We start from the raw sequence: 10,000 nt of genomic DNA, 5'->3' as shown, positions 1-10,000 counted from the left end.
ACACCCGCACTCAAATTGTACGCACACGCACGCACACACAGCATTAATGTTTAGAAACTGTGCGCATTTACGTTTAGCGGAGGGGAGTAGGGGGGGGGGGGGGGGGGGGGGGAGTTGGTCGTGCCTAATTCGTATCTATGTGAAAATATAATTTAGCGATAGCGAAGCGCACTGCCTCTGGGAGCTGTAGTGAAATGGTTATATAGTCTAATAACAAGATGCGATCCTGCATGACAACCTATCTGTTTCACTAACAGCATTTTGGAACCAGGTCTCTCTGCTTCGGAGGCTCTCAGGGTTTGCGGAGGGAATGTGAATTCTCCTGTGGAATACTAACTAGTTTGGGAGTACTGAAGACAAGAGAGACTTCACGAAATCCTATTAAAACGACTCGATCACGCGTAGGCTACCGGCGAACGACAAAAGGAAATCAAAAGGCACAGTTCGGCGTTTACATCCACCTTCATGGATTATAAGTGCAGCCTGAGCGAAACGGACGACGGATGTTTTTAGGTGTTTATCTTGCATCTCCTGATCAGTCTCCGGATGCCTCCCCTTGTCTCCAAAGCAACAAGCAGGTGGCTCTGGTGATGCTAATCGGGAATGACAAGCGGGACGCGGCAACGAGAGAGAGAGAGAGAGAGAGAGAGAGAGAGAGAGAGAGAGAGAGAGAGAGAGAGAGAGAGAGAGAGAGAGAGAGAGAGAGAGAGAGAGAGAGAGAGAGAGAGAGAGAGAGAGAGAGAGAGAGAGAGAGAGAGAGAGAGAGAGAGAGAGACGTCGCCCCCCCCATCCTTTCCACACCTCCATCCTAAAATCTGTTGGCCGTACGTCAGGTGTGCTCACCTCAGCTGGCACACCTTCGAAAAAAAAACACTAAACAAATCGGCTAATTTCAATGGCTTGGTATAACAACGTGTCCAGTGGAGGGGGAAGCGTGCATTGGAATCGTTCCATGGAGCAAACCCTATGAAACTCAACACCAGCCATTATAGTTTGAATGATTTAATGTATGTGAACTTATACCCTATTTATGGACACACACACACCCCTCTCCCCACCGTTGACTCAAGAACACCAAACCAAATTCCCTTTAGATCTTTGTTGTTTGTACATTTTCAACTCATTTTCATTGCTCAGTGTCCCCCCTGGAAGAATGCGATGAATAACCGTACTTTATTTTACCAGGGCCGCTGTCCTGCTGCTCATGGGCCCTCTTTTTAGCAGGAGAAACCCAAACAATGTCGGCTTAATCTGAAGCCGTAAAAAGACCTGTGTGGCATCACGAAAGCAGCAGGGCAGATTTGAGCAGACCAGTTTAAAAAGTGATGGTTGGATTATCAGCTGCACACAAGAGGCAGGGAGCCGATGCAGAGTACGAGTTAAAGAGCCGCCTTTGGCGTAGACATAATGCAGCATTGGGGGGGACCAGGTGTAGGAGCAAGGGAGCGCCGGAGTCTCATAGGGTTTTCCGCGTGTGGGAACAAAACGTAGAGGGGGAGCTTCTGGATTAACACTTGCATGAGGCAGATGGAGTTAGGAGAGTAGGAGGAGGAGGAGGAGGGATGCTTACACAGAGAGACTTGAGCGTTGACATAATGCACCATAACAGAGATATAGGCAGTAAGGATATGTCCGGGGGATGTAGGAGACGCCAGGCTGCCACACGACTGCACTAGGCTGCGTCTGTCCTGTTTTACGACGCCCGCTATTATGCACGTCACCCTGGCTAATATCTCTCAACGCTAAAAAAAGGAGCCTTGCACTTATGCAACAGCATTGGCAATGGCAACGCAATCTCTCTCTCCCTCTCTCTCTCTCTCTCTCTCTCTCTCTCTCTCTCTCTCTCTCTCTCTCTCTCTCCCCCCCTCCCTCCTCTCTCCCTCTCTCTCTCTCTCTCTCTCTCTCTCTCTCTCTCTCTCTCTCTCTCTCTCTCTCTCTCTCTCTCTCTCTCTCCCCTCTCACTAGCAAACACAACTCACACTCTGACTTATTAATTTAAACAGACACATTTGGCATATGAGGCAAAGGCAAAGCTGGGTGCAAATTAGAATGTGGCCACTAGCTATTTGGTTTGTGGGTTATTTGTTTTGAATTGTAAGTGAAATCAATGTGTTCCTGTGTGTGTGTGTGTGTGTGTGTGTGTGTGTGTGTGTGTGTGTGTGTGTGTGTGTGTGTGTGTGTGTGTGTGTGTATGCGATACAACGAGCATATGGACCAAGGTCCAGAAAACAGCTTGGACCTCCCCGGATCGCTGCTCATTTGCTGTTACCTTTGTAACCCCTCACCCCCCCCCCCCCCCCCCCCCCCCCCAACCCCCCTGTTACCATCCGTATCCTGTCCAGCCCTGGGTTCCTCTCCGGCCTGCCCCTCACACCCCCTCCTCTGCCCTCCCTCAGCTCCTCCTCTCCACGCATGGTTCCGTCCATCCATCCAATATCATTTCAAATCTCAGTGGGCTACTTAGGATTTGCATGAGCCACTACAATCCTGCCCAGCTTGTGTTTCTTCCATTACAAAAATGAGGTATGTGTGTGTGTGTGTGTGTGTGTGTGTGGGTGTGTTCAGGGATTGTTTGGGTCAGTTGGGTCTTCTTCCCTGGTGCATGATTTCAAGACTGGTGTTGGTAGTTTCATCATGGGATGAATGGTCTTCCTGAGGCGCCGGGGTGCCGCAGTGGTGTTGGCCTCGAGGCTGACAGGCACAGGTACTTGCACCCCAAGGCAGGCATGCTTGAGTTAGATAGGTACTAAATAGTAAATAGTTTAAGGTGAAGGCTAAACGCTGCAGAGACTTAAGCCCCAAAGCGAAGTTTAAGAACGCCATCATCATATTATCACCATCATCACCACCACCATCATCATCATCCTCATTATCATACCACCATCGGAATCACCAACCTTAAGACCATCCTCATCCCCATCATCATCAACCTCAAGACCATCATCTTCCTCACCCCCATTACCCACACCATTGCCATCCCCGTCGCCATCACGACCATCTTAAGACCCAGAAACCCATTCATTCAGAAATCCTGCCGCTGGATTCGATATAGCTCTGTTTAAAATCCCTGTAGCTTTGCGTGTCAGTGGTTGTATAAACAGATCTGAGCCGCAAGGATCCAAGAAGTTTGACATCGACTGTCAAGACGTTGATGTGATGCAGTGTGCGCCGCTTTTTTCGTTGAAACAACGATCAGAACGTACTACTAGCTGTGTTCTGAATGTGGTATCCTGCTAGCTAAACATGGCGCTCAAACGAGAAGAGCATGAATGTGGAAAAAAAACGAACCACTTAGGACTACTTTTTCTCCCTGAATGAGTACGACATGCCCAAATAATTATGCACCTATAAGTAGATGGAGACAGAGACAATGAACAACGGGGAAAGCGTGACATTTTCAGAATTCAGAGTTAGTAGGCCCTTCCCATAGAAAAACAGGAGCCATTAAGACATAATGTTGAGGAAAGGAAAAAGCCCAGAAATGTGGACAAAGACTAGTCTCCAGTTCCTCTTCTCGTTTCATCGCCTCTCCCACCATTACCCCACCCCTCCCCCCTCTCCAACCCACGCACAAACAAACACACACACTCTCAACACACCACAATCAATCACAAACACTCACCCATCATGTACTAGCACGAAATGGGCCTCTGCAGCAGTGCTGCACGTCACCGGGCTCTAGCCGGGTCCAACAGATGCCTCTGTCGCCGGGGGTAACGTTGGGCTGGCGCGGCCGCCGGGTGACTGTGTCAATATTTGCAGCGAGCGCCGTTTAGGTTGGGGGGCACGAGGCAACACTCTGCCTGACTGTGTGTCTATGTGTGTGCCGGTGGCAAGGATGAGCGGAAACAAGCGAGTTGAGGAAGTACAACCAGGAATATCTGCATCTACAAACCCGCATTACATGATGAATTAGAGTTCAAGGCCGCCTGAATGCAACCGGGATATTAGTATTAACATGGTTTATTATTAGTATTTACAGGTTTGTATTATTAGTATTACCAGGGTTGTATTAGTATTAAGAGGCTTGTAATATTAGTTTTAACAGGGCTGTTTATTCATATTAACGTCGTTGATATATTAGTATTAATAGGGTTGTATTGTTAGTATTAACATTGTTGGATTAGTATTAACATGGTTTATTATTAGTTCTACCAGGGTTGCATTATTTGTATTAACAGGGTTATATTATTTGTATTAAGAGCTCATTATTAGTATTTACAGGTTTGTATTATTAGTATTAATAGGGTTGTAATATTAGTATTTGTATTTTGGTATTATTAGTATTAACATGTTAGTATTATTGGTATTAGCAGGCTTTGATATTAGTATTGACAGGGTTATATTATTACTATTAAAGGGGTTGCATTATTAGTATTGACAGGGTTGTATTATTAGTATTGACAGGGTCTATTATTAGTATGGTCAGGGTTGTTTTATTAGTATTTACAGGGTTGTGGGGAGTGATGAGTCTGTCGCTGCATGCGTGCATTTCTGTCGCTTTGAGGATGAGTCCAATGTCCTCTCACATTAGAAATTATGCCAGATGTGCCCCACTCAAGACAACCCCCCCCCCCCCCCCCCCTCCGTCAACACACTGAGTCTACATTTACACACACACACACAGACACACACACAAACGCACGTACGCACGCACACACACAAACACACACACAGTGTCCCTCTCTTGGTCCATTTTAGGGTTTTTGCGCGCAGTGTTTGAGATGTCGGATTCATCCGAGCGGCCACACCAGGCCAGTCACCAGGGAAATGACCCGTTCTGACACCCGTCAGCTCCTGGTGAAATGCTCTGTGGGCGCTGGGGCGGCAGTGTTGGGAATCGCGGCTACAGTCCACCGAGGGAATCTAGAATATAGTCGGTATGCAGCAAAATGGAGGTTCTGGACATTGATGAGGAGTTATTTCTGCTTGACGTGCACTCTAATGCCCCGAATCCCCCATCCGGCAGTGGGAGCCCTAATCCTTTTTTATGCCCTGTCTAAACAGCTCTTTGGGACATTAGAAGGGGAAGATAAATAGAGGGATGAAGAGACATAGGAAATTATCAGAGAGAGAGAGAGAGAGAGAGAGAGAGAGAGAGAGAGAGAGAGAGAGAGAGAGAGAGAGAGAGAGAGAGAGAGAGAGAGAGAGAGAGAGAGAGAGAGAGAGAGAGAGAGAGAGATCTCCATCCAGTGGGGAGAGTTCAAACGCTTATGAAATTCTCTTGGATAATGCCAAGTATTGCTCCCCCAGCTGTTGCCGTAAATAAAACGGTGCCTAGACCGTGTGCGGGGTTGCATGGTTGAATAAGGGTTGAGGGTAAACATAAAATGTAATATGAGAATGTGTGTGGGAATGTGTATATAATTATGTTTGCTTGTGAATGCGTGTGTCGGACGTGTGGCTGTGACACAGCGTGTGTTTTTCGTTCATACTAAACAGTGGACAGGTAGGACACCTGAGAGATCCATGCTGATGCATGATGGGAAAACACAAAAGAAGCTGCATAGGATTGGCAGACTTGTAGACTGCATCTCTGAACACGTCAAAACCCTATGAATGAATGAGCTGCTGAGTGACAGTGTACTGGTGGGATATTGCGTAAACATTGACATTTTGTAATTCAAATCTGATATGTTGTTCTGTCGAGGCGGACGTGTATATAAACAAAATAAACCGCTGTTTTTCAATCACTTTCAGCAAATAGTTTGGCAGACGTTATAAAGCAGACACATGGATGGGCACTGCTAGCCTGATGCACATAGCTACGGGAGAAAACTGATGCTTTGGCACCCTGGACATAAGTCTCCATATTTCCATCCATACAGTGGGACATTGGCTGTGTGTGTGTGCTTGTTTGTGTGCGGGTGCATGTATTAACGTGTATGACTTACCTTTTTTCTGCTACCTGGATCCCATTTGGACCCATGCAGATGGAAGTCAGCCGTCACCAGGGGACGTTTGTGTAATTAAAGCGCACTTGCCAGAGAACACTTGGCTCCAGGTGCTCGCCCCTTCCCCGTCCTCGACGTCTTCGTCTCCTTTACCACACTGCGGGTTAATTAGGGGTTCATTAATTAAACACATATGCAGCCGCAATGCTGACCAGTGTTTGACTTGGATGCAGGCGATGCACTTAAAGGGGAACCGTCACGCTCGGCTGCTTTCTAATATGAGAGAGTGCACGCTTTATATATGTGTGTGTGTGCCGGGGAAACAAATGTATTCCGAAACATCATCTCTGTCTTCGGGGGGGAAGATAATCGCTGATGAGTTGGATCATTGGCGTCCTTGATACCGTTGGGAAAACACAAATCCCAATTTCCAGGATTTTCGTCGAATCAATTGCAGGTCGCAATTTTTCCCCAACATGAGCAGTACTCTCAGTTACATTACAACCAACCGTGATAATCCGTCAAAAACCGCTTGTGTGTTTGTGTGTGTGTTTGTGTGTGTGTGTGTGTGTGTGTGTGTGTGTGTGTGTGTGTGTGTGTGTGTGTGTGTGTGTGTGTGTGTGTGTGTGTGTGTGTGGGGGGGGGGGGAGGGGGGGGGGTGTGTGTGTGTGTGTGTGTGTGTTGGCATGTAAAGCACCCATGGCAGTTGTAGTAACAAGAACACACACACACACATCATCAGCACTTTGATACACATCATACACACACAGACACATATGCACAACCACATACGCAATACCCAAAATGGCGTTTTCTGGCTTTCTTCTGCGGCAGCGGTGTCCGTAGAGATGGCCGGAGGAGCCCCGACTCACTCCATCATATTTGGTGTTGGCGTGGTTACCAGCCCCGTGAGTGTGCTCCGCGGACACACGGTCTTGGTAAGTGTTCTGTAAATGAAGCCTGCAAACCCACCAAATTGAATCGTCTGCAGATATATGGCCGGGAGTCGATTTATACTTTTTGTCAGCCGTATTGCTTCTAACCCAGACTATTTGCACTCATATATATATGTGTGTATGTATGTATGTATGTATGTATGTATGTATGTATGTATGTATGTATGTATGTATGTATATATATATATATATACACATATATATATTTATTTATTTATTTATTTCTCGAATACAATTATATTTCCTTTGTGAGACGTATCACTGCTCCAACCGATTATATATATTAAAAAAAAAAAAAAATATATATATATATATATATATTTATTCGATATAAGTTTATCATTGTATTTTGGCCCATTGGAAGCCCTTCAGCCTGTTTGTTCCAATTCAACATGCAAACCATGCTCTACCAGGGAGGAGGAAACTATTTACCCTACCTTTATCTATTCTTGAAGTACATTAGCTACACTAGGAACATATCTTTTAAAGCAGAAATTGTTACTGCAAGATCCCCTAAGGATAAACCAGTCACATGGTCGACCATAGGTGAATGAGAGTTTGTTGTTAGTCTCTAGGTATTCAAACACAGAATGGGGATTATTTTCGACTCATAATTGAGATTCAAAGATAAAGTAGATACAAATTTGATAAATATATTTTATATATCTCCTATTCCATTGTTTCTTTTGGAAAGCGCGCTGTGCCTGTGTGATCTCTGTCTCTGTGGTGAAACATTGTTTTAGGAACAAGAGCCTGTTTCATACGTGTAGAGCACAAAATGCTTCCCCAGCAGAACCTTGTGTTTTGCAGAAACTGAAAGTGCATCACTGCTGTTCCCTGGATCCGGTTTTTCTCTGTTGAATTAGCATTTCCTCCTGAGCCCTGCACTATGTGCCTAGTCACACACACACACACACACACACACACACACACACACACACACACACACACACACACACACACACACACACACACATACACACACAGCCCTCTTTTTCCCTCGAAGCGGTGGCAACCAAACAGAGAGGAGCACAAAAGTACACGTGCACACATACAAGCACATATACACTGACACACGTTCACTGTGCACAAACACACACACACACACACACACACACACACACACACACACACACACACACACACACACACACACACACACACACACACACACACACACACACACACACACACACACACACACACACACACACACACATGCGTAGGGAACATTTGGAGGCACACAGGCGCTTCACAATCACATACACTGGCGCCACATGTAATCACGTCACATTACAGTGTGTGCTTAGTCCAAGCCCTTATCCCACAATACAGTCCTGAGATTTACTCTCACTGCCTGCTACCAAACCGCTCCCATTCTCCTATAGTCGGTGCTCCATCTGGTCCAGGCTCAAAGGTGAAAATCCCTAACGTTCCACTGGGGATTTCATACACTGAAGCAAACACAATGCCATCAGAGATTTGCCAGACATCATCATCATCATCATCATCATCATCCTCACCATCATCAATGTCATCATCATCATCATCTACATCATCATCATCATCATCGTTCATCATGGTTGCTGTGTTTAAGCCACGCTGCCATTTGATGTTGTCAGATGAAACTGGCCTCAGCTGCCTACATAGGCCAGACGTAGCTGTTGTTGTCTGCCAGGCTTTTATGCGCTCGGAATACAAATGTCAAAGTGTAAAAGGGGCAGGGGGGATTGGAAGTGTGGGTGTAGAGACTGAGTTTATTTACACGTGAATTATTCCCCATCGATTCAATTCATCCAGGGCGCTGTATGTCCTATTATATGCCAGCGAGTATGTTATCCGATTCGATTGGGACCATTGACAATTACAAACCTCATCTAATTATCACAACATGCGTCCTAGTAATACAACTACTACTAATTATACAACGTGTAATAATAAAAATAATAATCCTGATGCCGTTCTCGACAAAACTTGAACACAAATCTATCAGTATATATTCGGTGTTGCCTCTATGGGATGTATTGCCTGTGCCCCCCCCCCCCCCCCCCCGCAGTTCAGATATCACAGTTCACGCTCTGCCCTCAATCAGCTGCTCTCTAACCCCATACCCATTGAAGCCCCCTTGATCGTAAATGTAGCATGCAAGAGACCCCTGGAGAACCGAGGCTCATGTTCATCACGGAATTGCACCTCCAAAAACAGGGCTCTGGACTCAGGATGTAATTTGATGTGGCCGATCTCTGGCCTTCGCTGGGGAGCAAATTTTGCTGGGGGATTCTCTCCATGATGATCCTTTCTGCACGCATACCCCCCCCCCGCGCCCCCCCCCCCCCCCCCCGCACTAGATCGGCAGTCGGTCGGCAGTTTGTTTGCTAAATGTACGTTTTTATCTTCTGCTGTTGTTGTTTTTTTCTACTGCACCGTAAAACCCCCACAAAGGTTGGGGTACTGTGTGTGATTGAAAAAAAGAAAAATCCTGAATCAATCATTGTCTTCTTCTCACAGAATGTGTGGTGGATTCCTGGCCTTATTTTCCTTTGAGTAAAAGCAGATCATTCCATGTCTCTTTTTCATTTGGTTACACAGTCTTTTCTCTTAAGGGGGGATGCAAATGAATGTCGCCGTCTGAAAACAGATAAGCAGATAGCATTGTGTGTGTGGTTTTTCTGCTGAATCATCTTGAGCACTGAATAGATTCCGTGGGCCTCTGTGTGATTGTAACTAAATTACGGCGCCTGTTGGTGTCTTAATCCCGGGTATAAATGGAGGCTAAATCCTATACAGCTTAAGAGATGATTAGACTTTAGCTTGCGGGACTCTCAACTCCACTAAATCTGTTTCACAGATCATGCCGAAAGAAAGCTGGGCTTTTCCTCTTTTTTTTTCATTTGATTTGAAGGGACTTTATGCTATAAGCGATGTATTAAACATATCCAACTGGGACCTGATCAGTAGGATGTTTCCACTTGAATACGATTGAACCCTGCGAAACTGAAAGGATCCAGATCCTCCCCTTTGCTCCCTTCCAGACTATAAGTGTCTGTCATCCTGATGCAGCAAGGCAGTTGTTGGGCCCTGTTTGAAACGTGGAGTCTCTTACGAGATCTGCAAAGGGTTTGCTCACCTGCACCGCCCTACTTGCAAAAT

The 10,000-nt window shown here is 46.0% G+C and overlaps 1 protein-coding gene across 17 annotated transcripts in view; it reads left to right on the top strand.

Annotated features, from left to right (window-relative positions):
• The window catches only part of adgrb2 (adhesion G protein-coupled receptor B2), a 194,900-nt gene that overhangs the window by 1,816 nt on the left and 183,084 nt on the right, over positions 1–10,000 (top strand). The gene's annotated exons all lie outside the window — the stretch shown is intronic.

The sequence above is a fragment of the Gadus morhua genome, chromosome 22 (assembly GCF_902167405.1).
Source record: "Gadus morhua chromosome 22, gadMor3.0, whole genome shotgun sequence".
Taxonomy (NCBI): domain Eukaryota; kingdom Metazoa; phylum Chordata; class Actinopteri; order Gadiformes; family Gadidae; genus Gadus; species Gadus morhua.
Note: the sequence above shows the minus strand (reverse complement) of the source record. Positions and strands in the feature narration are given on the sequence as shown.